The 22,044-nt window shown below is 38.7% G+C and overlaps 1 protein-coding gene across 4 annotated transcripts in view; it reads right to left on the bottom strand.

Annotated features, from left to right (window-relative positions):
* Nucleotides 1-22,044, bottom strand: part of LHFPL2 (LHFPL tetraspan subfamily member 2) — a 125,183-nt gene that overhangs the window by 77,634 nt on the left and 25,505 nt on the right. For 2 of the 4 annotated variants that reach the window (XM_054811060.1, XM_054811061.1), the window contains exon 2: nucleotides 16,395-16,631. The exons of 1 other annotated variant lie outside the window; for it this stretch is intronic. The gene's annotated coding sequence lies outside the window, so the exon portion shown is untranslated. The remainder of the gene's footprint in view (nucleotides 1-16,394; nucleotides 16,632-22,044) is intronic. One more of the 4 variants, XM_054811063.1, reaches the window with a different exon arrangement.

Raw genomic sequence — 22,044 nt, 5'->3', positions numbered from 1 at the left:
ATGCATATCACATTTGGCTTGTTAAAATGTGTTGCCTACTATTAGCAGCTAGCAAGAATGAAATTCAGAGGCACCTGCTGCTATCAAAGAAGGAAAATAGAAACCTTCTCCTTCTGCATCTTCAAAATTGGAACCTCTGTGGAGCTTCTGGAAAATTTACATTTATTTAAAACCAAAGTTGAATGTTAGGCTACAAAAAGTAGGTTCTTCATTAAAATAAGTATTTATGACTTCCACGTTTATTGTAGAATTGCAGTCAAAATTTTTAGTAGTGAATTTCTTTTAGTTCATTTAAAGTTTTAACTTATCTAATCTTATTAACTACCTACCACTGAACAATGAAATTATTAACATTCAAGAACCCCGCTGCTCTGGGTCTGCCTTCTTTGGTCAACAACTTTATTCCAGCACCAGGATCTTACTGGCTGAAAGGAGAACTTTTAAGTTTTGTTTAATGCCTGCTTACATTCAAAGAGCCGAATGCCAAGACAAGAAACCACTGAAGAGTGAAAGAAATGAACAGCCCAATAGGCACTGTATGAAGATGAAGGAAAAGCGTATCCTTTGTAATCACAGAACAACACATTTAACCTGGAAGATATTCTGGATCTTCACACCTTGACACTGATCCAACACTACATGGATGGGCCACAGAACTTCTTGATAGCAATGAACTGGATGGATGTGAAGACAAAAATGCCTTTCAACGAGGTAAAATCTAAGCTGCAGTACTAAAGAGCCTGCAGCCAAACAACTCACCTCCACACCAACAGTCTGGCCACAGACAGCAATTTTTTTTTTTTTTTCCTCTCAGCTTTATGAAAAACCTCCATTTCTTTGGGAATCTTGCCATAGCCTGCTAGGGGTGTGACTCGCATTTTTCTGCCTGTATGGAAGGACAATCTTGTTCAAAACTTCTTTTAAACATTAGCTTTGGACTAATATTTTTCAATTTGAGACACAGATGACCTAAAGTGGAAACGTCCTAAGTTAGTATTGAGACGAATTAGTAAAAAAACTAAAATGGGAAGGAAAAAGAACAGTTGAGGTAGGAGAAGACACTTTAATTATTCATAAAGGTAAACAGGAACAACAATCCTTCTGTTTAATTCTTCGTTTTGTGAATGTCTGTGTAAAACAAAATGAATGCTTTTGTCTAGATTATGAAACAAAAGTCCTTGTTATAAAACTCAGCACAAGATGATAATTATGCTTAATGCTTTCAGCATAAAAACAAAACAACTTAGAGTTGTGCAGGAAAGCTGTGAGGCCAACCATGAGACCAAAATACATTTTTAATATACCTACAAAACAAAACCAAAGGTAACAAACCAACAAAAATGCTTTCATGGCAACTTTTTATGCCATATTTATGCAGTGATCAAGTATGACTTTAAAGCCACTATTAGCATAAATAATAAACAGTATTTAACAATAATAAGCTGGTATTTAAGACTGTAGCCTAAGTGTAAGAAAACATGAAATTCCTACTGGTGCTTTTGAATATAGTAGAATACAGCTCTCTTTCCTAATGAGGCTACAAGCAGACCCTCCTTGAATGAGGAAGGAAGGAAAAAAAAAAAACCCTTTAGTTCCTTATAGTTTACATTACTTACTGTATTTATAGGTTGTGTAAATTACTACCACTTAAAGCAAAGCATTACTTCCAAAGGTAAAGCACGAAGGGCACACTTCCTTTGCATAAGTGTTTTGTGTAATATGTTTGCACTGCCCCAAACAGCTTTTAAGTTCAATAATTCTACTGTCTTTTACAAAACAAATACATTCCTGTATTCAGTCAAAGGATATCTGTAAATTAGAAGTATTTTCCTGGTTCAACACAATGTTAATGGGATTTCCATTTGTTTCCTGTTTGAATTTGAAGGAAGGTTTTTTCTGATAAACGCATCTTTGTTATTTCTGAGTATTACACACACCCCCCGCAAAAAAAAAAAAAAAAAAAAAAAAAAAAGAGTTATGCTTGCCTGACCCTCATCCATGTGAGTGACAGCAGCTCTACTCACAAACCTCCACACCATGAAAATCCATCTGGCTGAGATGTTTTGATGTTCATTTTATGGGTTATGCAGTTTAACCTCACACCTAGTATTTTCATTTTCTTTCTTCATGAATTCACAGTCACACAAACTATACTGTAGCCACCAAAACCAATCACAACCAGACACCACAGCAATTTCAAAAGTACTCTTTGCCCTAAGGAACTAGACTAGCAAAGTAAAACTGGTTTAAAAACAGAATACTTGCAACTAATGCATAACCTTTCAGGGACACACACATACCGGGTTAAATCAGTGATACTAGGTCAGCTTGCAGCTATTTCCCACCCCCCCACCCCCAGTACAAATACAAAAAACAAGTGTTTAAATCAAGATGGGATCAACAGAGAGGTTTGCAACTCTTCACTGTTTAAGGCCATAAGAAGTCTCTGGAACAAAGATGAGATTTCCACACTCTTCTCCTTGAGCACTATGAGCTAAATCATGAGGTCAGGCCAACCTCCCTTTTCTCTCTGCACAAAGAGGGCTGCATTCCCTGTGCAGTGGCACAGCTTTGGTGGGACCAGAAAGGTTGGCTGGTGACCCGCCAGCTCCAGCCCCTCTGGCCAAGAGAGGTGGAATAATTTGAACTACCTTGCAGCAAGGACAGAAACGCACCTTCACAGCCAAGTGCTTCAATAATTTTTGGGGAGCAGAACAGTATCTTAATACTCCAGTAATTCCTTTTTTCTTTTCCCCTCTGCAAAGGAAATGAGTGCAGTTATTTATTTGCAGGAAAGGGCTCCAGTCCAGGCCTCCCTCCAGAGCAAGAAAAGTGTGAAACCTTCAATGCGGGCAGGTTTCTTCCCCTGAACATCCTTGCCATGGACCATTTGCTCCTCAAGGAGATGCACTAGTGAAACACACCTCTGCAGCTTTGTCCAGCATTTTAACACCTTTACTCTCTGCAGCAAGGAAAAGACATACGGACCTACATTTTTAAAATTTACTTCAAAAACAATATAAATGCATCCTATTGTTAAAGCAATATTAAAGCCTATACAGACAGCTTGCTACCTCTGGTTCTTCTCATACTGGAACGTAGCTGGGGACCAGATCAAGAAATCTATGCATAGCCAAGATGCCTCACTTGCAAGTCACTGCTTGCTTTTTGGAAGCTTTCCTTTTGCCTTGCAACCAGCCTCCTTCAGCTGTGTTTGGCTCCTCAGCTACATCATCTCTGCACTCTCCAACAGTTGTTCTCTCTCTGTGCTGGCAACTCTCCCTCTACGACCCGTTTCACCACAGTTTTTAAAGGGCTGTACCAATGGCTCTTGAAACTTTATGCCTCCCAACAGCAGCTAAGGAAACTGGTTTTATCTAGAGTGCAATTCTTCCTTAGCTCTGCCTACTGGGAGCTGTTGGATTTGACAACTCATCTATTCACAGGCAGACGGGCTAGCTCGTCCACCTCAGTCCCTTCACAGAACCAACATGCGGGAAGAGGACATAAAAATACTTAGAAGGATATGAAGAGCTTACAAAACCATATGAGTTTTCTAAACAGAATCTTTAAATTTCACATAGACAAATTCCCCAAATCACTTCTGTATAAGCATTACTGACCAATTTAAAACCTTTGCTTAAATATATTCAACATAGTTTCAAGATTACAATAAAAAGAGGGAGGATACTTCTTTTTCTTTTTACTTTCATAGCATAGTTTTAACCCCTTTTCAAATGGATGTTTAGAAAACAAAGGGGATGGCTAAAGCATACATTTTCTAGAGTATTATTTTTAGCTTGCTTAACACTGAAGGAATTCACTACAAGCTTTCCACGGCATGGAACAACGTTCCCACCAATCTCTGTTACAAATTAATGACAAGCTGGCTGCTCATTCTCTGCCTAAAGGCATCTGCAATGCATCATAAACTTCAGACGTGGGCACTGAGGAGCAGAACAGGATACAATCTTACACAGATAGTCCAAAGGAAGCTCTCTGCTTCACATTCATCACAGCAAGATGATGTCTTGAACCTTCTACACAATTAATTCTTGTGTCCTCTCCTCTTCTCTCATTACCAGACTTCTCCAAAAGCATCACATGTTCGGAAAAAATTGAGTTCTCTCTTAAAGGTCTTTTCCAACCAAAATGATTCTATGATCCTCTTTAAAGGACAGCATGCAGGACAATCACATGTATTTTTAACAGCCACACTCCACCACTTAAATGTAATGTTGAGTTTGAAAGAAAGAACAAGAATCAAATATTTGCAAAACTGCATCAAAAAGACTCAGTGGTGATCTTTACATTAAAAGCCGTGCTCTAAATAAAACATATAAAGAATTTTAGCTGTGTACTTTGGAATAATGCCTGGAAACAAAGCTACAAAGAACCCCCCACCAAACCACTCCTCTTTGACTGGTATTTATCAACAGCAAAGCAAATATAAAATTATAATATGAAATCACTTGTCTATGAAAGAAAAAAAAATCACTAAATCAACAACAAAAATGTTAAAAATTCTAAGTAAATTTTTAAAAAGTGCTAAACACTAATTCAACTGTTCCTGCTTGTGTCAGTGGGACTAACTTTAAACTATTACTGGTTACTAAATTTGATCTATTTGGCTTATAAACCTTGCTAGTCATAATTCTCTGTTTCTAAAGAAAAGGGACATTTTACAATTTAAAATAGAGAAGAGCCAAGGGATTGTAATAATCTAACTTAAAACACAGTGTGAGTTATTAGATAATAGTACAAGCGATTTATTTTAAACAACATGTTTTAAGTCATCATTTATGATCACTGGGCTAGAAAGCATTAGCCTACCTGCCAAAACCTATGGTTTGCTTTTGACTTCTGTAACTCAAAACAACAGTGACAGATGTGCAGAGGAAAGACACATAAACCACTTTCCCTTAAAATTAAGTTTGGTATTTCATAGCAGGCCACATATTGCCCCATGTTTCGCCCACCAACTTGGTCTTTGCTCTCCAGCCAAGTCTTTCCTTTCCCCAGTTCAAGTTTTTCTAGGTATGCACCTCCAAATAATACATAGTAGGCAACATGTTCTAGTGCAGACTTGCAACTTCCAGTGTAGAACTGCAAACTGGACATACATAGTATCCTCCATGCAACATAGCAAGCAGTAAGGACAGACGAGTCATACATCCAATCCTTCTCACCACTAAGGCTCCTAATACAGTATATGAAGAAGTCACACAAAACAAAGAGAGATATTTCATTGACTTTTGGAAGAGTGAAGTCTGAATTATTTTAATTAAAATTTATAGTGTTTGCCTGCTAATGGAAAACTTGCATCTGAAATAAACCCTTATATGGCAAAGAATTCCACAGCTATGGAAAACTAATTGAAGCAAGTAGTTCCATGAGCACTGCTACTAATGAAGCTTATTTTTGTCAGATTTGTGCTTCACAGTTGATCAAGACTTCTGACAGGATATTTTACAGTCCTTGCTCCAACTGGCCACCTACTTTTGTAAAATAGAGGTACCCTGTTAGCTCTAAGAAGTCTGCCTTTCTGTTGAAGGCTGAAATCAATCACTGAGCAAAAAAATTACAGAAAGAAGCACCTACAGATCCCAGCCCAGAAACCTAACAGCTAAGTGAGGATAACACCTTTTAACAAAGCTGCACAAAAGACACTTGCTGGCAGGAAGGGCTATGTGCTGTGCACACTTCTAACTCTCTAATACCACAGAATGATGCAGTTTCCTCCTAACATAGGAGTGAACAATTAAACAGGACTCAGACATTTTTTTTGCCAGACCACATGGACCACGTCCCACCAGCCTCTCTGCTGAACTTCCTAGCACCACCTACCACCTCAAGCTGTAACAACTGAGGAAATGCTCTTTCTTCACAATGTATACTTGAGTTATGGAATCATTGCAGCAAGACACATATAAAGCACAAACGGACTCAAAAAACCCCCAAATTCTTAAATGACAGACCCACCGCTGCCTATTTAACACACAAATGCTTGGGTGCAACCTTTAGCCAAGGAGGTCTCTAAACCACTAATTAAGGGACCTAACCATGGGAAAGAATCACTTTTTGAATGTGATTTCCATTTTGAAATGCATTTCTCACATTTTTCTCCCCAAGCATCTTTACTAGCTGCCTTTGGAGAAAGTATGGAACTAAATGGACACTTGGCCTGACCAGAACATGGCTATTCTTCTGTTCTCATGAAATACTGGAAGACATGCCAAATACCAGATGAAGGCAGACAAACCAACAGGCACAGAATGTACGCAGACATTAGACTCTTACTCCCCTCCCAGTTCACAAACAGCATTAATCACCATTTCTGCAAACAGCATGATATAATGTAAAACATAACACATTTGGACAGAGTCATGTATAATTACTGCGGGGAAACAAAAATTACGAATAAGAAAAATTATTTCACCTCTCTCATATGTGTGATTTCATCCGCTACTGGGAAACAAGCCATGATCCATGTCCAGCTCTCAAACATGAAAACAAATTAGGTACAACCAGATTTAAAAGTCAAGGCTGTATTCTACAAAGAGGTTAAGTGTTGGTCCACTTTTAGAAAGCTTTTCTAATTCAGTGGAAATCAAGATTGGATAGGTGGACCCTGTATCTGAGGAATGCCCCAGTGCAGTACATAGATCCTGCCCAGTATAAGGAGTGAGAAGTCATTTAGGCTAAGACTTCTGTTCCCTTTGTGTCTTAAATGTCCCTTTTCTTTTGGTTAACTATTCGATTTCCATCAAGATCTAGAACCTTCAGATTTATCTGGAAGTCTGTAAACTGGCAAATCAAATACAGCTACATAGGAATGTGGTGGTTTGCAGAGCTTGGGGGGGGGTGTTTGGTTGGTTTTTAGTGTTATGGTACTTCTTGCATAAGTGATAATGCAAGAAGAATTAGGTACAGAGGTTTTTTTCACAACTTCTTCTAAAAAATGAGGGTGATATTAAATCTGACATCCTTTCTATGCGGAAAACAACAAATCGACCAAGATTTAATTTTGTCATGTCCTGTTTGTCATGAAATAGGATTTAGTTCTTTTGGACAGAATTTGCTGCCCAAATCCTATTCACTGCTATGCTCAATAGCCTTCAGGAAGGACAATACTTCAGCCTGGAAAACTAGCATGACTCGGATGCTGGTAGCAACTGAGATTCCCTGATTCCCAGTTGGGTGACATACAAGAACCTGTTCCTTCTAGTAACCCAAAACGAAACCTTACAGATTGGTCCAAATGGCCGAGAATACCTCTGTCTTCTCATTACTAATACCTTCCTGTTGGTTCTGGTCACAAGCAAGTCCACTGAAAAAATATACCACCTTACTGCTCTCTGGCATAAAATTATCCACATGAATGCTCATTCCTGTGGAGCTACACCTTGTTTCATGAGCCAGTTAGTTTTCCTTAACTCAAGTTGTTCCTATACTAGTAAAACTATAGGACAAGCTAGAAGAGACTTCAAAAGGTCTACTTCCTGCTGTGAGATACAAGCAAGTATAGTGAGATCCTCCCTGAGACTTTTTTGTGTCTACCCTGTTTCTGGAAACCTCTAATCTCAAAAGCTATTCCACAACTTCTTTAACCATCTGTTTCAGTGCCTAACTATGCACACAAAGAAGTTATTGAGAACATGTTGAGGGCTAAATCACATAATAGATGCAGGGTATTAGGCAGCTGCCACAGAAACTTGCATACCTAACACAATTCTTATTTTTATTTTATCCATCCCAAGTCGTACTACTTTTTTTTCTGCCCTCCTGTAATGGAAGACAGTATCTCCCACAACCCTTGTTTTTTTTCTGTGAGACAAAACAAAGGCACTTCCTTCAAAATTTTCTTGCAGGTCATACTATTGAAGCACTTTATTACAGCTGCTGTGCACAGCCCTCTACCTGAGACCTCATCAGTGCTAAGCAGAGAATAACAGCTATGTCCCCTTACATGTGACATTCCTTGTTCATACACGTCAGATGATATTTGTCCTTTGGCTATAAACTGCAGATTTTTGTTGGCTAGACTACTTCAGCTTTTTATCCCTCTTTCAACACTTATGCAAAACATAGCAAATTGTGCTCACCTTTTGGAATTTCAACTCATCGTGTTTGGACTGTCTCTCCAAATTGTCAAAACAACTGCTTTTCAACCATACATTTCCCACGTGGGAACCCCTTTAAATTTTCCAGTGGAAAAATAGGACCCTATGTAGTGAATTTAGGCCAACTGAAATTAAGCTCGGTTTTTTTAGTTACCCTTCATGACTCCTTATAAGCAACCAGTGGATTCAGAGAGTCTGCAGACCACAGCTTGAAAGTCATTTATCGTCATCACTCTGAGCTCATCTTGAATTTCGACATGCTAAGACAACATCCCAGCTTGCTGCTGTCCAGAAATACATTCTCTGTATTCTACTAGCCAAGTGCCAATAAAAATACAGAACAAAACCAAACAGAAGATACAGTGAGCCATTAATGACACTTGGAGACCTTTACTCAACCACTTGTGTGTTCACTTTACAATGATTTCATGTGGAGCTCCCCAGCCATTTTCTATGAATGATGTGAGAGATCGTCAAGAATATCACATGTAGTCACTACATGAAAAAAATAACAAGTCAAGATACTTCATCCATCTACCGCTCAACTTTATTCCTTTATTGTAAGAAATTACAATTGTCTGACACAGTTTGATCTTGATAAATCTATACCGGTCACTTATCAATTTTATTATCTTAGAGGTGGTTATAAAGCAACTGTTTAATAACTTGTTAAAAAAAATGTGTGGGGATTAAGGTTTCATTGACCAGCTTATAATTCCCTTCCCCTTTAAGGTTTTATTGACAGACTTACAATTCCCTTCATTTTCCCCGCACATTTAAAAAAAATAAATATATATATAGAAAGAAAGAATGGAGTGTAGTTTTACATTTTCCCCTCCCCAGTCCTCTAAGAATCACCTCCTGTCCTCCTAAAGATTCTCTGAAGAGTTGGACTAAAGGGTCCCCAACAAAGAGGAAAAGGATAATGCTGACTTTTCAGTAGGAACCTCCTAATTCTTACCTGAGCATAATAAGCTATTAAAATCAGTGAAAGACCAAAGTAAGTTAATCACACATGAGCTTAAATAGTATGCTGAGGTCTCTGGAGAGGACAGAGAGGAAAATTATGAGAAGTAAACTACTAAGCGTGACTCCTGACCATCTAGATAAAAAAATTTCACTAGTTTGCTTCCTGTGGGGTATCAATGGTTCAAATGTTAAAAAAAAAAAAAAAAGATAGTAGGAAAAAAATAGCCTAAGTCACTAACCTTGTTGCTTACCTTCAAAAGCCTGTTGAGGGGCAGTAAATCAGACTGGTTCAACAGATATTTAACAACACACTTCTAAAGAACTTAGTAAACCCCTTTGGCCAGTTTTGGTAAGTGGGGGCCTGCTCGGGTATTGCCTTCAGCTGCACTGCTGGGAAAGTGCAGGAAGCCGGTGTCTCCATCGTGCCAGTCTGAAGCATTCCCTATTGCTACAGCAGGAGGCTATTGTGCTAATGGAAATCCCCTGTTAGCTCTCAATTGCAGTCAGCACTCTCTCTTTCCTGCCAAGTTTTCCAAAAATGTGAGTGCCTAAAAAGGCCTATATTTAAGAAATTCTCCATGAGACTGGAGACAGCTCACCCTGTCAACAACAGGAGAGACACAAGTCATTCTGACAGCCTGTCAGGACACAGAGAATGCAGCAGGAATAGCAAGAAGGCAATCTTTTTTTCTGTACCTGCCTTGAAGTAAATGGAAATGTCAGGTCACCTAGAAGGTACGCTGAACACTGGATTCAGCACATGAAGACCTTACTCAACTAATATGTGTTGTTATGCACTAATCAGTTAAAGCAGCCTGCCAGTACTGTCAGAAGCAATCCTATCATATGTGCACTAATTTAAATATTGGTAACACTAACCTATTTGGCCTTCAAGGCACCTCAAAAGGTGCTTCTCTCTCTCTTTTTTCTTTAATAGAAGAAAAATTAAAGAGAAGTCAGTTTTTAAAGAGAAAGAAAATCAAGAGCAAGAGACAGCCATCAAAAACTATTTCACCAGTTTACTCAACACAGATAATTTCTGGTATTTATGCACTCTGGTTCCATTCTCCATCACTGCTAGCTGCCACTACAGATGCTGAGTTAGGTTAGCACATGCATTGTGGTTTCAAACCTACCTGTAGCCCAGAAAGTAAAACAGTAGAATCTCTCCCTTTACCAGTACCCATTAATTGGTAGAATATCCATATTTATTCTTTTAGCTTGATCAGCTTGGGGTCCTGTGATATTACTGGTGCAGAGTTACTGTACAATTTCAGTTTGCTGTGTTCAATGCATATATGGGACTCAAGCAAGTACAAGGCCTCACATCTTCTGTATGCTGGCAATACAGTGATGTATCTCATCAGACAGTAGAGCACTAGACCAGTTAAGAGACTTACCCAAAACCCCCTTAGAAGAACTGAACTGAATACTAGCATACTAGAGAGAACCACAATAACATCCATGGATGAAGGACTGGATCAGCACATTTCTTATCCCTTACTCCTGATAAATGTCCACATTTCATTAATTAAATTCAGAAATTGAAATGGGTTTTGCCAGTAGTAAGTATGTATACCTTATCGCTCAGCAAAGGCTTGGCTCATATCAATCATACCATTACCATGACATCTGAAGAATCATTCAGAAAAACAGCCAGCACAGATTCTTGATCCACATTGGCAAACATCAATTTAGGTAAGCAGGACTCTTTCCATTGACATTTGGATCAAAATTTTACTGAACAAGACCAATACCTATACTGGACTTCAAATACACTGCAGCAAATTGAACCAAATTCTTTTTCATTTATAGGGTAATATATAAACAGAAAGAAATCACTTTCACAGAACATGGCAGTTGAAGGAATTAGATTGGACAGTTTCTTACTAGTTTAAGAAAAAGAGAGACATACTGACTGGCTGATCCTTTGGGAGCAATATGGTTCCACCATGTGTCCAGGTGTGTCAGTGTAACACATACATGTCACATTGCCTTGTCCGGTTCCTTCAACTATTCTGTACAGAACTAAAGGTAACAAAGGGATGAGCTGTAATACACCAGTCAAAAGCAAAGCATGAGGAAAGGCAGGCCAAACATTTAACTAAATTAATAGTCGTCTTCCTAGTAATTTAAAAATATGCACTTACAATTCACATAACAACAAAACATCCTGGAAAAGAAAATTGGTGCCTTGACACCCCCCCCATACCATGTTTTCCCCTTCTACAATACATAGCTCTTCATTATGTATTTGTACAGGACTTAAATAAACACTTTGTTTAAACAGATCCTTCAGTCTAGAAGGATGGTTTATAGCTCCCAGTTTAAACAATTACAGTGGTGCATACTTGACTAACAGATTGCCTTAGCAGACCTTAACAATTCACAAACATGCAGAGGAAACACCATCGAAGCAAAAATGCCAGTGTTTGACCTAAACAATGGCAAACTGAAAAGTAAGCATCGGCACCTAGTTTTACTTCATAACAGGGATTCCAATGAATTCAGTAGTACTTTTCCTACAGATGTTCCAAAACAAGTGCTAATTCTTTCTCCTTTTCTAATGTTAGGATCATTTAGTTCAAGACAAAAACACATTTATCTAAGCTGAAGAGAGATGAATGTTTTTAATAAGATTTTGCCAGACTAACCTTGTTTTCAGATACATAAAATATATTTATTACCCCAATTAACATACATTTATGCTACCTATGAAGTAAAGCAAACTCGTGTCATTAGAAAACTAATCAACATTTCTAATGACATGTTAATTCATGTCATTAGAAAATAAAACATGTATTTCTGAATTATATACCTTCCCCTCCTAAACCGTCAATAAATTCAGTCTCCTTCATCATTTTTTTCAGGATCCCAAGTTTTAGGTTGTCTATGTGAATACTCTAGAATAGCACCATAACTTGTTTTATCTAAGGCCAAGGAAATTATATACATACATATACAGTGGATATGTTATATCCTTACAAAAATAAACCAAAAGCTGATAGCTCCCCTTCAGAAAAATAACCTGTCTTGAAAAAGAAGAAAGGAATATACTTTTGATGATTTCACAATACAGCCTGGCACCACATGTTTCATTTGTGTTGGGTGTTTTTCCTATTTTTGTTTTTCTTCCCTCTTGAAGGACTAGAGCAAGCTCTATTATGCATGGATTTGGAAAGTACAAGTCAGCCAAAAGTCGCAGATCTCTCAGGATAGACACATCCATCTGTCATTGCACAGCAGGAGAACAATAGCAGCTTCAATATAGACACAACAAGCTCACACAATCCTTACACAGACAGACAGACAATCTGCCTTAGCTGATAGATAGCTGCCTTTGAAACTCCAGACAGATGTTCCTGTGTAACACCGGGATCAATTGCTGCTTTCTTGTTTCTGCATTTTCAAATTCCTCATTTGTTCATAGCAACCAAAATACAGTCAGTTTACTGCTTGTAATCTCTACAGAGCTTTGGGAAAATCAGATTTCAGAAGCAACGGAACTCAAGACATCGAAGCACAGAATACACTATTCGTTAATCTGTATTTTTTCTGCTCTTGGGGCCTATGTACTTGGCTCTGGTGAGACTGCACTTCGAACACTGTGTTCAGTTTTGGGCCCCTCACTACAAGACAGACATTGAGCTGCTGGAGCGTGTCCAGAGAAGGGCAACGAAGCTGGTGAAGGGTCTAGAGCACAAGTCTTATGAGGAGCAGCTGAGGCAACTGGGGCTGTTTAGCCTCAAGAAGAGGAGGCTGAAGGGAGACCTTATTGCCCTCTACAACCACCTGAAAGGAGGGTGTAGTAAGGTGGGTGATTGTTTCTTCTCTCAAGTAGCAAATGATAGGACAAGAGGAAGTGGCCTCAAGTTGCATCAGGGGAGGTTTAGGTTGGATATTAGGAAAAATTTCTTCACTGAAAGAGTTGTCAGGCATTGGAACAGGCTGCCCAGGGAAGTGGTTGAGTCACCATCCCTGGAGGTATTTAAAAGACGTGTAGATGTGGCACTTTTGGGACATGGTTTAGTAGACGTGGTGGTGTTGGGTTGATGGTTGGAGTTGATGATCCTAGAGGTCTTTTCCAACCTTAAAGATTCTATGATTCTATTTTAGAAGCAGGTGATCCATAAAGCTTGACAAAGACTGTGCTTGTATTTATAATTATACGAATTATATATTATATGATTTTCTAGACCTATGCTCAGCAGCCTCCAATGATCTCCATAAATCTGTTTAACAGACAGCATATTGCATTGCTTCTCTACTGTAGAAAAAAATCAACTTTGATTTTTTAATGATTTATTCCATATCTGTAGATCTTGAAAACAAAAGTTCTAGACAGAAAAAGAGTTAGTTGTAAAATACTTTAATTTAATCTTTAAGTAGCTAAGCAGAAAAATTGGCAAAGCATTGGCTGCAGTTCAAGTAAAGTGTTACTGATAACACTCAACCAATTTACATGTTTAAAAATAACCTCACCAGGCCCACTTCCTAAACTTTTCTTTCACTAGTATTATGTTTGTTTGTTTGTTTTCTTCCTGACAATCAGTCTCATTGGGTTTTGATTACAGCAAATTTGCAACACTGGCTCCTTCACAGTTCCCACATTTTCCAGAAGCAAACAAATGGCTCCTTTTAAACAATAGGATAGTGCCGGTGTCCTGTGCCCTACTGTAAAGTTTGCCTCATTGAGAATAAGCTTCTAAAACAAGTTTGACTGCTAGGAACTGAGGGCACACTGAAAACGTACACCTTGAAGTACTTTCAGAAGTCGATGCTGGGATTTAAAACTAAGCAAACCCCAAATTAAGAAACTCAGCCATGACATAAATCTACAACATGAAGGCTGATGCATTACCCTGTAAAAATCTCACCAGTTTTTTGTTCAAGAACACTATAATCAACATTTCCTCTTTTCAAGGACCATGAAGACAGAGAATGGTGAAGGTTCAGGAAAGAAAAGAAAATAAAGCAGCTTGGGAAGGAGCAAGAATAAAATGCTCAAAAGGTGAAGATGGAATGGAAGTAGATGCATATTACTGATAGAAAGTATGCTTTATACAACCTTTGAATTCCAAGGTTTCACTTCAAAAATTTATCTATGCCTCTTAAATATTTCTCGAAATTTTCCAGGGACTGGATGTAAAGTTCTTCTTAACAAAATCATTCCCCTTTTTGAAACCTGAAAACAGACTCGTTTTCTTTTGACATCCCACAAAGATGTAGTTCAGACCCCCCCTAACTAGCAAAGGCAATTAATCATGTATTAAGTCTTAGTCCCTTAAAGTTTGCTGGGTAGGCACAGTATATAAAACTTGAATAAAGAATATCTCAAATCCCAAGACAGAGTATGTATGTCAAAGCACGGGTAAAAAAGGCAAGGAAAACTCTTTTAAAAGGGCTTTGGTTTTAGTTTGGGTTTGGATGGCAGGGGTTGTTTGTTTTCTCATCTGCGTTGAAGCCTGGAATAGCCTGAAGCCAAATGATAGCAGATTGAGTAGGAGTAAGACTGCAGCTGGAAAAGTCTAATGGTAACAGCAAATTGAATTCCTCACCATTAAGCAATGGAACAAGAGTCAAACCTGCCACAAAGGAAAATTAAATTTGACATACCTGCTTTTCACTCATATCCAAATCTGTTAATATGGTTGGTCACTTTCCTTGCACATCACTGCTTTCTGTGAAGCTGTATCATACTACATAAGCCCTGTATTTTCCAGTAAGAGGTGCTTTCCTAAACAGCAATTTTTATAAGCATACTTCAATTAATTTCTCATTCTACTAAACAAGCTATGCTCTACTTAGTAACAAATTAAAATTCTAAAAGGTCAATTTCCACTTTTTAGCATAATTAACTAAGCTGACTTAAGGTGATGCAAACTTATAATTTAAAGAAAATAAAGTTTCAGGTAAACATTACAGTTTTCCATTTTTCCTTACATCAAAGTGCACAGATCCATTAGAATGTGATCTGTGCCTCCAGGAACCAGAGCAGAGAAGTAGTCTCTAGTGTGGACATACAGCACACTGTAAACAAGCATCCCCCTCCTTTGTCTGCTCTTTTTCTCTCCGCTTTTCTCCCCTCCTGTGCTCCCTCAGAAATTAGATAAACTGGTAACATCTGCAGTAAGTACCATGACTGAAAAAAGAAAAGAGCACAATACTGAACTAGCACTTGACAGACAACTAGATCCTTACTCAAGCTGTAGAATTGTTTAGAGCAGAAAGTTCCTAAAGGACTCGATATTAAAATGAAGGAGGAACAGTTTTCAAATTAATACAAGAGAGTGAGTGGCCATGAAAGTTCCAAGGAATGGTTTCATGATTTAGAAACATTTACTTTTCCTAGGAAAGTTCTCAAATTCAAATAAAATCTCCCAGTGGAGATGCGGTAGATTTCAAGAAACAGCAAGACATTTTAATACAGTGTTGGGAAAAATGAAGTCACAATCTATAAACTGCAAGGCTGGAATAAAATCTGTACCTTACGGAACCATTTAATGCTGGGACCCTTGCAAAGAATTCTTTTCTTGCATGTGTTAATATCATCAGCATAATACCATCATACTTTTGCCCGAAACTCTCATAAAAAGCCATTAAGATTACGCTTTACATGTTTAACATGGTATTTAACTGCTGGACTTTACATAAACCAGTACAACACTTGTTGATGTCTTTCTGGAGCCTAGCTCAGCAATGTACCACATCATCCAAACACTCCTTTTAAATCCACACGAACCCAGATGGAAGCCTGTTATTCACCAGGAAACTCCCTCTGCCAAGGTGCATTTGCAAAGCCTCCATGCTTTGTTTAACAAATCGAAGAACAAGAAGTTCTTCAGCCAGAAATGTACAAAAAGTGTCAGGGCCACTGTCTCAGTCCTATCTTTTGTTCCATTGTGGGTGACCACTGAAATGATGAGTAAAATTTTAAAAATATCTTATCCAAATATAGCATTTAAAAAAAAAAAAAAGGAAAAAACCCCACCAGTTCCCACTGTGTACTCAGACAATTGCTGACAGAACAGGATTATCATTAGCGGTTTCCAGATGCAAACAGACTGATCACATACTCATTGGCAGGACTCATGATGCACTATGTACTTCTACCCAGCTGCGAGAGCCGCTCTGCCCCCCTGCACCATCACACAAGCACCAGTCCATCTTCCTTCATGTAAACACAAGAAGTGTGTGGACAGTTCACAAAGCAACAGGAAACTTTGATTCCCCTGGCAGAGGGGAATTGCTGTGCAGGTCACAAATAACTGTAGCTTTCAGAACAAGTATGGACATACTCACCAGCACACACCTGGTAATCGTGAAGGCAGGAGCAGTGCAACACCTCAGTGAGTGGCACGTAGATGCAGCAGACCCTGCAATGCCCTTTGTGTGAACCGAATCAGGAAGATCCCTTCAAAGAGAAGTTGTTTTCTACCGCCAACAGATGCAGAAGTGGACAATCCTCACAGCAGATAAGGATGTGGAAGGAATACATCCACAGTCACTGGATAAGTAACTCAACCACTGAGTATGTCTCTGCAAGACAGCAAGTATTTTGATAGGTCTCAGGAGGAGCTAGGCTTTGTTTCTGCGATACCACTTACTCCTCGTTGCCAGCAACTGTGTCTTCCATTAATGTTTTTCTAGGGCATAGCCTTGTACCTGGAAACACTCAGCATGGCCAGTGCCACGTCTCCTAGTCACTCCTCAATCCAGAGTGCTACATACAGGGGCCACAGCACCACAGCTCTCTCTGTTGCATAAAGCACTACTTTGATTTCTAGGAGCAGATCAGCTTATTTTCCTCTTTCCAAAACTAACATTACTGCTACTGTAATTCTGGAAAAAGAGATGCCCAGGGGAGAATCAAATGGTAACGACAGAAATTGTGAAAACAAAATGGCTTCCTTCCATATGTGAAACATAACCACTGGGGAGGATAAAGAGAGAATGCTTTGAAGAGGAATCTCCGCATTAAATATTTATTTAGATGTGTCAGACAGACAGTGTCCTGCTGTGCTTGTCCCCAATTATCTGTAAGTAGAAATAAGATGGGGAGCAGATTGTAAAGCTTTGATCTGAAGCAGAGCAAGGCTGGTTTCATATCAGTCATGTCACAGCCTTTACAGGCAGCCAAGGCTGAGATCTGCTCCTAAAACTCTCATACATCTTATAGTCTCCTGTATCCACTGACCTCCTTTGATCAAAATAATGAGTAGCCCCTTTTGCAACAAAAAGGAAGGCATCTGGTAGAAGAAAGAGGCTTGTATGTAACCCCAAGGCTGTGGTTGCTGGTTTCAGGAGCAGCCAAACCAGTTTGAAGGTTTCTTGCCACCCACAGAGGAACACAACAGAGGCCTTCTCCCTGCTGCCCTCCCTTCCCGCTGCCCTGCGCCTGGCCACTCAGTCCCATCTCCTTCCCTCCCTTATGCCAGCACGTGACAGACCCTCCTGACAAGACACTACATTTAAAAGCTGGGTATTTTTTTTCTTGAGCTAATTTGGGAGAGGGGAAGAGCAGGGCTAGTTAGCAGCAGAGCCAGGGTACATCCTCACTCAGGTCTGGGGGATCTAGACACTGGGCCGCTCTCAGGACTGCCCTGTTCAGGTACCATTGGAAAAGGGTGCTTCATCTATGGGATTTTAAAACATCTCTAATTTGTCCTATCTGTACTATTTTCTCTTGTATCATTTGACAGGAGTCAGGCCCACACTTTAATTTTTTTTTTTCTAATGATTCTAGACCTCTCTGCTTTCTATTAGGACTGCAGTAGTGAACAAATACTCAGCCTTGGTAACTGCTTATGCTAAGGATTTCTGCAGTCATGGCAAAAGATAAACAGAAACTCATTCAGATTTAGGACAGACCTACCTAAAAATGTTATTAGCTTGCTACTTTAACTGACTGAAGGTTACAACAGTTTAACATAAACAAACCCATTTTTTTATTGAACATAAAATTATCACATTTCAGGGACAAATGCACATTTCACAGTTTAGTTAGAAAATACGATGCTTCCATGGAGTATTACACATAGTTGCTACCACTTACCTTCATTTATTTGAGAAAAATAGGTTTAAAGTATACGGTAGTAACTGCTAATGATTTACTGACCTAACTTTTTTAGGATACTTAATGTTACAACAAAACACAAACTTGCATCTTTCACTTCCACTATGCAAGCATCCAGGATCTCCTAGAATACCACATATATTATAAACAGCAGTTTAGAATTACACACTTAATTAAAGAACAGGAATTTAAATGACCTAAACTTATCTACCAGTTAACAAACTAATTTATCTGACCATATCTGAACATATATCTGATCACTTAAATTATGCCCCAAGTGATAAAGCACTTCTGTTGTGAGATTTTTAAATTTAGAGAGACAACACTTTAAAAAATCTTCCCATTTACCACTGGTTTGAACCGCGGTAGAAGCTCTTCAATGGTCAAATGACAAAAAAAGCAAACAAAAAGTCATTTGCCTCATACCATCTGAATACTCCTACTTAAAGGAGTGTGCCAATGATGGCAGGGTAAACTTGATACAGAAGCTTCACTACTGCAAGGGCAGACAACCTCTGAAGCTAAATCCTCTCCTGATAATAAACATCAAGAACTGGACATTATGGAAAACAGACCTTTATCCTTGTATGTGATACCAAAGTAAATTGTGATACCAAAGTAAATTGTGATACCAGGGGAACATCCTATCCCAATATAAATACAGAAATCATTTTTCAGATAAGATTTCATTTTGCACCCTTCTTTGCAAGCAAGGGTATTGGCAAGCTCATCTCTTAAGAGGGTGGAGATTTTACACAAAAAACCCCCACCCCAAACCCCCACCCTTTTATAAAGAATTTCCAGGCTATCAAGAACAGCACCTATTATCACAAATTTACAGCAAGTTGGTAATATAAATACAATAGTTCTTGTAACAGATGAGATAAGGATGCAGAAAGATTCCTGTAATTCTGAGAGTACCAGAAATGTATGAAGTCATAGTGCACAGAAAAACAGCGAATGAACAAAACCAGTGTAAGCAGCGTAACAGCAGTCAGTCCAGCAATGCACAGAAGGCATTTTTCAGTTATGCTCCTTTGAGTTGATCGATATACCAAATAAAAGGGAAAAAACACTCAGGAAAAGGTCTTTATGTATGCCTTTAGCAGAGCCCAACTTCTTCACTCCTATCCAACCACAGCGAGACTTACCTTCCCAGAAAAATGTTTCTCTTTTTCTTTCTTGCATACAACCAGCCTCCTTACAAAAGAAAAGAAAAAAGGAAAAAAAGAAAAAAAAGAGAGGAAAAAAGCTGCTCCTTTTTCTGATCAGATGCCAAATTAACCTGATCCTTTTCTTTCTAGCTCTCCTCTCCATGTCAAACTCCTACTATAGGTGTTGCAGAGAAAATCTGATGGGGCCCATATTTTTAATTAATCCTCATGTGGCCAGTATACTACTTACACATGAAATACAGTGAAGCTCAATTCTCAGTAAATGCAGGATAAATGGATAAATCCAAAGCAGTTTCCAAGATATTCCAGATTTTAAATCCTAAAGAGCTGGTTTTAAATCAAATTAATTCACTTCCAATGCATATGTATTTCTGTGTATCTATCATCTGCATCTCTTGCAAGCAAAGTTCCATAGACCTTTATTTAACTGCATCAGTAACTTAAAATATTTTCAACGTTTTGGAAAAAACAAAACAAAACAAAACAAACCCACAAACCAAAAACTCACAAAAAACCCCACAACACTTCTCTGACAACAACATGAAATAAAATTAGATCCCACTATATTTCACAAAAAGTTCTCTTAAACCCAAGAGTTCAGTCAATAAACATTAGCCCCTTATGTCAAGTGTAGCCTATATGTGATCAAGCTCTAACAATCCCCATCCCACTCTAGAGTCAGATATAATCTATTGCTTCTTAATTGGCAAAATATTTAACCAGCCTGAGTAATGACTTAAAGAGAAGTTAACCCCTTGGTTCCATGTGTTTAAACATTAACATTTTCAGTCCGTAGAAAGCCCGTTAGCCTTAGAAAACTATTTGCAGCCCATTTCCTTTGATCTGGAAATATATACAATAGCCACTAGCAAATGGCAACATTTACACATGAAGTAACTTTTTTTTAAGGTTTACTTTAATTATAACTACGAACCTGGTGGTCTGAATGCTATTTCTGACTCTTTATGATCTGAGAAACTAATTTAAACCAATTTTCTCAACTAAAATCTTTACAATCTTACCTAACGAAACAAACAAACAAAAAAAACTCTCTGAAAAATTTACCTGATGAAACATTTGAAGTCAATTGCTGGATAAATCTCATCGTCTCAACTAGAGAAGAGTCTTTTCTTGTATTTCTTCAGGAGGGGAATACTAATTTCTGAAAACAAAACCTTTTTTAAAAAAAATATCTATTTCTGACAATCTCTTTGGAAAAACTAACATATATTAGCACAGCTCCAAGTAAACATTGTTAAGCAAGCACCAAAAGCAAAAGATACAGTAGAGAACAGATTAATTTTACCTTTAATCCTACCATGTTTAAGAAAACCAAGATTATTCCCCTTTCATCTATGATAAAAAGTAGTCAGGGATAGTGAAAAGTACGTCTTCCACTGATTTTTACTGAAGCCATTGGTTTTCAGCTTCTTGGAAAAAATCAGCCCTTGAATATGAAGAATGTCTCACAGTGATACAGGATACATCACGTACCTCCAAAATATACTAGCAAATATCACATAATTCCCTTTTTTCTGGTAATACTGTGAGCAAAATTTTCAAACACAGCTGGTGATTGCTTGTGTACAGTTAACATCTAAGTTGCTTATGCTGGCACCTAAATAAAGAATTGGGAGGAAGTTAGCTTCTGAAATACAAGTCTAACAAGACAACAGGGCAGCAACCAGCCTGCCTGCCCACCCCACAGCACTGACAGATCAGCAGTCAGCTCTTTGTTGGGCTGGAGAGTTTCTTTCACCAGTGCCAAAACATGGACACTCTTCACATGCAGAACTGTACCAGAAGCCCAACACCTGCCTTCATTACCAATTGCAGATAACAACCCAAAATTCTGATTAAATCATGAGATGCATGTGATGCTTTATACTCCCCAGATTCTTTGGACATTTTATATTGTTCATATATTTAAGAAGTCACCTAAACCCAGTCATGCTCCTAAGCACAGGGACCAGAAATTATTAGGTCCCCACTGCCCACTGCAGGCACCACTCCTGATTGCAGACACCAGATAAAAAGACACACAGAATCAGGTTCCCTCAACCATTTCCTCCTTCCTCCTGGCTCTTTTATTCTCAACGCGGTCAGCTCCTCCAGCTCCTCTCCCTCAGACAATTCTGTACCCTGGTGCTGAGGACACAGCACTCAGAGGTGGTGACCACACCTGGGTCCCCCAGCCTGCAGAAAGATGTGAATATGCGTCACCCATTTTCAGTGCAAGCATCCCCAACTAGCAGGCAAAAGATGGTGACGGCACTACCTCTTTAACCAATATGCTGTGGGACTACAGGGCAGGGCACAGATCTTTCACCTTCGTGTCCTCAGGAGAGATCACATGTTGGTAGAGATGACCAGCACCCACCAGCCAGGTACCTGCACTCCAAAGGTAGGCAGGAGATGAGAGCAACACTTTCCATGGGCTAATTCTGCAAATCTCACTGTTCCTGGAGATCTCCAGTTCTCTCTACTGACTCTACAAACACTGCAGGCTCTAAGTTCAGGTAACGTGAATTGGGTGCCGAAATTTCCAGCTCTACATGGGATTTATACATCCAGTTGCTTTGAAATTGTACCCAGCATTTTTATGACTTAATATACTGGTATATCTATTTCTGGCAGAATTTTAAAGCAAGCCATTCTGAAAACAAATTTATGGAAGAAAAATGAGTCAAGGCAGAGAAAG

This window comes from Grus americana, chromosome Z (genome assembly GCF_028858705.1).
Source record: "Grus americana isolate bGruAme1 chromosome Z, bGruAme1.mat, whole genome shotgun sequence".
NCBI lineage: Eukaryota > Metazoa > Chordata > Aves > Gruiformes > Gruidae > Grus > Grus americana.
The sequence above is the reverse complement of the archived record's forward strand: the minus strand, read 5'-3'. Positions and strand labels throughout refer to the sequence as shown.